Consider the following 8706-nt stretch of genomic DNA (forward strand, 5'->3'; position numbering starts at 1 on the left):
TATAAACCGCATAATTTTTATTATATATTTATAAATATAATATTTATCTAAATAAGTGAGATAAATACAAAATGTTACAATGAGCATATACGTAAAAATATTTGAGTAACTTAGATGAAATTATTATGTATCATCATTGGATATCATTCATAGATGAATTATAACACAAATGTCACTTTTTTCTATGTACTGTTGATAATGTACCGTTATGTACCGGATGACATGACACATCCTGATTTATATCTGGACGATGTACCGGATGACATGACACATCCTGATTTATATCAGGACGATTCGGTGACTGGACAGAATAATCTCTCTAAAATTAGAGAGCCATCTTAGATGGTTTGGTTATATAAAAAGCCAGTCTTTTGATCACCGATTAGGAGAATATAATTATTAGATTTGGCCAATGTTAAGAAAGATGGAGATAGACCTAAAAAAAAATTGATTAGAAAGTATTTAATATATATATATATATTTCTATTACATTTAAATAAAAATTTGACTCTTAGGATCCGTTTGGGATAACTTTCTAAAGCAGTTTTCTAGTACATAAATTTTTTGAATGAAAATTTTTAGAAAGCAGTCCGAAACCAAGCCTTAATATAACACAATAGAGAAAAAAGATCGAAATATTGATGGATATGTGAATTTGTAAGTGTCGTGAAAGTTTTCAATAACAATATTGCTGATATATCAAGGGTTCATGATAAGATTTGATTACGGGAGTCTAAAAATTTTGGACAACTTATGCTTAATGTCTTGTGAGTTATAAGTAATTCAAATTGATTTACAATCAATGGCTTATTGAAGTGAATTTATGCTCCCACAATGACTTAAGTAGCTCTGATCTAAGTGAATGTGGGTGTCATAGAAATGATTTCAATTCTCTCATCTCTTTTGAGATGTTGAAAAGGATAAGATAGTAATGGTTCTAACGAATCTAGGTTGAATCTTTGACATGTGCTTGACATGCAAACAACATTGCGCATAAATTTGAGGCTTCTACTTCATTTGCTGAAAATTGACTTCTAAAATTAGTTGTGTTTTCATTGTATAATTTATTTGGAACTTTTATGTATGTAGAGATGATGACATCTTAATAAATTCAAGAGGATAGGCTATTATATTTTGAAGAATTTCAAACGAAGCTAAGAGAGCCTATCAAGAAAAAAATATTTCTTGTATACTTAGTAGTCATATCAACACAGATGTCTCTATTGAACAAAGTGATGATTAAGCAAGTTAAAGAAAAGTAGGAAGGCCTTAGTCCTCAGTTGGATAAGACAACAAATATGGGATCCGCTAATTATGAGGTGGTTGTTGCCAATGGAGTGAATGCTTAAGCTAAAGCCTCTAAAAATGTTATCGAGGGCTCTCCATTGATAAATTTCAGGACTAAAACTCTTATTGAATAAAGGAAATGTGGAAAATTTACACTATGTCATCTTCCCTTCGGGGGAAAATAAAGAAATTCTTTGATACTTTAGATTTTGGTAAATCCTAGACTAAAGCTTTCATCTTGGAGTTGATCTTGATCCTCTTAAAAGGCATAAATGAGGCAATTGTCCTAATTCTGATGATCACTTCAACTGAAAATGGGGACAAATTTCTTGTAGTTACATAGCTAAAAGAGGAGGAATGATAGATTACTAGTGTAATTGCTTTTATGGAAACAATTATTGAAAGTTAGATTATCAGCGTAAAGGATGTAGCAAGCGAATACATGCCCATTTGAGTTGAAGAGATGACTCTCAACGTTTGTAAAAGATGTTGATGAAGATATGACTATTTCTGGTAGTAGTAAGTAGAAAAACAAGCATGTGGGTGTGTTCGTTGAGACTATTAAGGAAGATGGTTCCTCAAACAAGAAGTCTAAGGATATTACCATGAGAATTCGAGAGTTTGAGGTGCCTATCTCCACAACAACATCATTACAACACATTATTAATGTATTGAGTTACATGCATATCTCCTGGCATGTCTTCTATTAAACAACATTGCTTCACCAACCATCCAAGTGTTAGTATGAGGATCATACATTTATGAAAAATAATATTTTTTGGTCAAAGACTATTTAATTTTATTACAAAAATAATTTGAGACTAAATTATCCTTTCATGAGATTGCTATCACTCAACTACTTGAAAAAAATGAAATATTTGGCCTAAATAAGCTATGATAAGACTTAGCATCTTTGGAAGTATCATTATAATATAGAGACTTACTATCTCCTTAAATGTTGACTAAACTTAATCTTTTATATGAAATGTATTGTAATATAGCACCATGACTAAAAATGAATTTTCAGCCCAATAAGTTTCTTCATTTCTCCCTTTTTTTTCCTAATTTATTTTCTACTACATAGAAACCATTTCTTCAGGTTTAAAATCTCATCAATTGTTCCAAGATTTTGCTCATAACTTGTAAGACTAGCATTACCTATCATAGTGCATTCAAATTATATATTTTCAGAAAATGGTAATTTCGTGCAATAAATATTATGTGCACTTTGCTAGGTAAGAAGAGATATTATTTTTTTATATATTTGGTCATACTTTCCTTATTTTCTATATAAATACCATCGCATTATAAATAAAAAAGAATAAATATCATTGTATTATTTGCTATATAAGAAGAAGGTCATTATAAAAGCCAGATGACATTGGATGACAACAAGAGATGAAAAGCAAGAGGAGAAATGGAAGCAGAGCTACCATATGAGATAATTTATGGGAGGTTGCGAAGAATTTGATATATAATTACCATCATTATAAATTTCTCACATATTCACATATTTTTTTAAAATTTCACGATGAAGTGCACAAGCTTATGATAGAAGTCATTCATATATGGAGGCTTAGAAACTTCAAGGATGAGTCAATATGCTGGTGGGGCCAAATTCATCCTCCTCCAATTGATGTAGGGTCTTCATCTCCTATCTAAAGTTGATCTTGACCATTGAATTTGCAATTTGTTAGGATGAGCCTTGTTGTCCTTATTTGATGAGTTCAATGGCTCTTATGGTTCTTTTGGTCCAAGTTGTTCTCTTAAGAATTGACATTGTAATCTTATTTTTCTTTTGAAATTCTTTCTTTGATGCCCCTCGATCAAAGGAGAAATTGTGGAAATTGATATTAATATAAGTTTTGTACCATTTTATATAAACACGCACTTGGATATAATGAAATTTTTATTTAAATTTGCTTATGATCATAAGATAATGATCTTATTTCTTGTTATCTATTTCAATTACTCGAACTCATACATAAATTTTGATTGCTTTAGTAATTGAAATTTTTTCTCTTATTAGGAATATATCATATACACATTTTCATAAAATTTAAATACGAAAAGTTAAACAAACTATGAACATAATGAAAATCTTCAAGAACATAATATTTTATATGAATTGAAAATAATTAGGATGTTGATCATCTCTTGGTGCAAGACAGTCCCACAATCATATTCTTTCAATAAGGCAAGCATCCTAACTCGTACTAACTCATGTGACTTGTCCTAATCCTTAGTAGAGAATGACCCCATTAGATAAGGCTAAGCAAAATCAAGTAAGATTAGGTTGATCCACTTTGAAACACTCCACCTACTAACATTGATTAGGTGCACAAAAAATACTTTCTAGCTATGGCTAGTCCTTTATCAGCTCAACCAAATATTGTAGAGTTATTACTAATTTGTTGGGCCAATAGTTTAGACTTATAAAATGAGTAACAAGCAATAAGCATTGATTTAAATATTAAACTAAAGATAGCAATTTGTTAAGATTTCACAACCATCCTATTTAATTAAAATTTGATTAATTAATTAAGGCTTCGTTTGATATGGCTTTCCTTCTGCTTCTTAAAGCAGCTTTTTCATACAAAAATTTTAATTTGTGTACTAAAAAGCTACTTTAAGAAGTAGAAAGAAAGACGTCTCAAACAAAGCCTAAGTTTATTTTTTTCATAGGAGAAATGCATTGGTTGGTTTGTGAAGTTGAAATTATTAACAAAATATAATAGAAGAAGATTGCAACATGAGATAAGAATCCAAAGAAGTGAGTGGTCACCACACACCTTACTCATAGCACAATGTGGGTAAAATATATGGTGTGTGGTCAGTGGTTTAAAAATCTTTGAGATATTAAATGTATTATTTGTAGTCATAGGAAACACCTATAATTAAAAAAACATTTTTGTCTTGTGTCATATTTTGATATTTCAATATTGTGGTAGCACAAATTTCAATTTAGTCGAGCATCTATAATTTTTATTAACGCCGTCTCTAAGTTTGCTAAACCCTAAATTTTTGTGAATTACATCTACTATTAGTAAAATCTACTTCAACCGTACAAAACTTTATTATTATTTTTTTTTCAAACCTATCACGTAAAAATGCTCGTCTCATACTCATTTTACTTTATTGATCTTACGTGGGATGCCCTCTGTAGCGAAAATAAAAATGAAATAAATGTAACATTTTTAGTTTTATTTAACTTATCCATTTTCCTTCAAAATTTAGAATATAATCCACATTTTTAATGTGTCAATAATCATTCAATATTATCTCATATTAAAATATGGTCCCATAAATGTGCCAAAATTTGATGAACTATATATAACTTCATAGCAATAAGTCATTTTCAACGCTCTTTATTTCTTTTTCTTCCCACCGACTCTTTTCTATCACAGCATGACAAAGTGGCTTTTCATATGTTTGTCTGTTTACATGCTATTGATATCACCCACATGATATAGCTTCTCTTCTCGATCTGCTTTTGCCATATAAATTATAGAGAAAAGTTGTACAAAAATAAATAAACATTTATGAGTTTGATCCCTTTAAATTATGAGTTTTTATTTGTCTCAATGGAATGTTTTTTGCAGCACAAAATTTTGAAATAGATTTCTTGTAATTAACTATGTAATTTCAATAGATAAAAGAGTTAAAAAAGATTATTTATGTGATCAAATATCTATTTTGAAGTAATTTTTATAGTTCAAAATGGTATGTATTTGGGTAAAATTTTTCATAGTCGACTTCAAGATTATTTGAATTTTAATATCAACAAATTAATAGTCCAGACAGTACAATTTAACGATACGAAGAACGTGTTGATCTTAGTTTAAAAACGTTTGAATTAGACACTTAGAAGCATGATTGAACTTAATGAGATCATTTGAGGGATCAAATGCACTCCTAACTTCACATGCTTATAGTTAAAATGAGTGCTTGGATAGAACAAATCCAACAATCTAATCTTTACTTAATCATGATATCATTAAGATATTGAGATGCTTAACAAATGTTAGATGATTAAGAGAGTCAATTCAAATTATTTGATGGAAGGTCATAATTTTTTTACAAAAAATTTGACTTGAATATTTCTTCTAGAAATTTATAAATAAAATTATATATGCGCATGTGGGGGAAGAATTTTTGTGGACTAAATTTTTTTTCTAAGTTCTATTTGTTAATGCAAAGCTTTGACCGACAACAACTTTTGCAATCATTATTGTTGAAACCTATCATCGTCCAGCACCACCATCCGTTGTTGACCAATGTCGACACTCCCCATTCCCACTACTAGACTACCACTTTCGAAACCAATAAATCACATCCATTGATTAACATCGATGCCCATTACCACCACCATTTAAAGTTGATTGACTAAAGACATTCAACATAAGCCTTTTCGGTATCTAGTCTTGCCTCTTATAAAGAGTACGATCAAGTTAAATCACTCAAGTTACCCAACCTTCAATATTCCTTGTTGGCTATTACTCGAAACAAGCCAAAGATAGATATGATCATTCATTGATTGTTGAGTTTGATGGAAGCCTTCTCAATCATCTGGTCTTCTCTCCTATAAAGAGAATGATGGAGCAAACCAACCAACATCATTATACCTGTCATGCTCCTCAACGACAATCGCTTCATTTCCACTAAAGTTCCAATGTCCACTAGTTGCTAATATCTAAAATGTCTTTTCATAGTTGCTCGAACTCTCCTTCTTTAAAGAGATTGATTGAGCGAAACACTGGCCATTGCTCATTCTTCGATGTTCTTAGTTGATCATTGCCCAACACATACTAAGGAGTGATGTTTTCATTGATCAATTATTGATGTCTAATATAAGCCTTTTTGGTAATTATTCTCCCTTATAAAGAGAGTGACCGCATAAAGAGAGATTATTACATGCTGTGTCTAGATGCACCGGGCCTTGGGTGACGTGGCACATTCGGATTCACCATCGAACGAATCTAGATACCGCACGTAATAATCTGCCCCACATAAGACAACTCGTCGACCTTTGATGTTCCTCATTAACTATCATTTGATGTGCTTCAAAGATTGACGTGTGACATCTTCCAATCATTGTTCAACACCAGTTTTCTTAGTTGCTCATTAAATGACCTCATTTATTTGAATGCAATTATCATACCTTTTAATAAAAGAAAAGGCAATAATTAATTAATTATAGAATAAATAAAAAAAAGGTCATAAGTCATTCCTTATAGTCAAGTGCTAGAAAATGCGTACACGGCTTAGGCTATGTCAAAATATGCCTAAAATATATATATTTTTTATTTTAAATAAATTAATATTAATAATATTTTTATATAAATTAATAATTTAAATATTACATATATATAAATATATAAACAATTTTATGGTATATATGTAAATCTTCCTTTAATTAATTAATTGACAATGAAACAATTATTAGAAAATTATTGTGGTTCTCTTTGCTGTCCACCGCCCCACTAATCTATATATGAGCTAATAGTACCATTAAGTTTTTGTTCTTATTGTTTATGTTGGGGGCCAATACACCGACCATGTTTTGAATAAGAGAAATAAATGGTCCACATAGGAGAAATTATTATTATTCCCTCAATTATTTGTCACACTTCAATTGTTTTTGTCTGCAATTTTATAATCTAGGACAAAAATAATTTATTCAAATGTCTAAAATATTATTAAATCATACTATTATATGTGGGGTGCCTTAAAATAATAATTATGTAAGACAATAATTTTTTATGCGAGCCTAATAATAGGAAAAAAATAGAAATTAAAATAATGATAAAATTTTACTTTAAAATTAGGACACCATAAACTCTTAAAATTGCATGTTTGTGTAGTAAAATTTTGATTGAAAGTGAAAATAGGAGATGTCGGAAATTAAAATAAGGAAAATACTTTGAAATTTCTTTTGATCTTTCAATATGAGTGTCAAAATAAGTTTTCAAGTTGAGTTCAAATCCAACTCGAAATTAATTCGCTCTTAGTTCACTCGATCCGAACTCGACCAATCTATCTAAGCGGGTTAAAATCTCATATTCGAACCAAACCAAACATGACCCGAACCGCTGAACCGAAACAAAAGCTGCAAACTTCACATTCCTTATTGATGAGTCACAAATGATCACTCATTGTAATGGTAATCTTTCTTCCAATTCATGTACTTCTTCGGCCAAATCACAAATTCATCTAATGGAAGTTGTCCCTTTTCGCCTACTTCAATTATTTGATGTTTCCTTCATGTCCGGGAAGTCATGATAGCTCTACGACCTTCTTCGCCTCCTTTAATCAACGACGACGACGAGAGCTCGCTCAATGCAGCGATAGCGCACTCTTCTTCAACCAAATCCCATAAATCCATTTAATCCTGATAAAAAATAAGTTAATTCTAGATTGGCGGGTTGCCTTAAACTTAATCCATTTATTAAACGGATGAACCCAAACTAAAAAATTTCAAATCGAATCACAGACTGGGTCAATTTTTAACACCCCTAATCTTTCATTTGGACATTAATTCTAAAGGGTGTCATCAAAACTCTGACAAGAGATGATTTTACGGTAATTTTTTATTAAAATGCAATCAAAATTATTTTTATACATATTAACATGAAAAAAATATAAACTTACTAATCAATGTCATCTCAAAATAAATTCATTTATCAGAATCAAATTTGAACCTCTAAACCAAATTTTCTATTAATCTCAAAATTAATGAAAAAATAAAACTTTAATAAGATTATTAAAATTCATAGCCTTAATAGAAAGAATTATATATAAAGAAATAACATTAAGATAAAAATTAAGATAAATTTCTCATACATAAAAGATATTGAGAAGTACAATACCAAAATAAATTAAAATATAGATTACATTCAAATAACAAAAAATTAAAATAACAACTAAATATTTATTTATGATATATTTATATTCCAATTTATTTTATAGAGTAAAAAATATTTGTTTTAATTATATTAGATTTAATTCAAAAATTTGATAAATAATATTAATGATTAAAAATATATAAAATGATATATGGGAAAGAATATACTAGGAATATTCTTTTTTTGGTGTTAGAAAATAGAGTTCGGGTGGAGACAAGTTACTGCATTTTGGTGTATTACTGCATTTTGGAGTGAAAAATGAGTTTTTCGGTTGGAGATGGTCTAACTAGCCTTTTTAGGTCTATTTCTACCTCTTAACATTAGTCAAATCTATCTTGATCGGGTCATCAAAAGACTGATGTTTTATGTGACAAAACCATCTGAGAAGACTCTATAATCTTATGCTAGTGGAGCTATCCAACCTTTTCACGAATATGCTCACTTCACATTCTATCTCTAACAGTAAAGCCACTTATTCACCCGAACATCCTCATCTCTGCAACACTTAATTTTA

Source organism: Dendrobium catenatum, unplaced genomic scaffold (assembly GCF_001605985.2).
Source record: "Dendrobium catenatum unplaced genomic scaffold, ASM160598v2 fragScaff_scaffold_1638, whole genome shotgun sequence".
NCBI classification, from domain to species: domain Eukaryota; kingdom Viridiplantae; phylum Streptophyta; class Magnoliopsida; order Asparagales; family Orchidaceae; genus Dendrobium; species Dendrobium catenatum.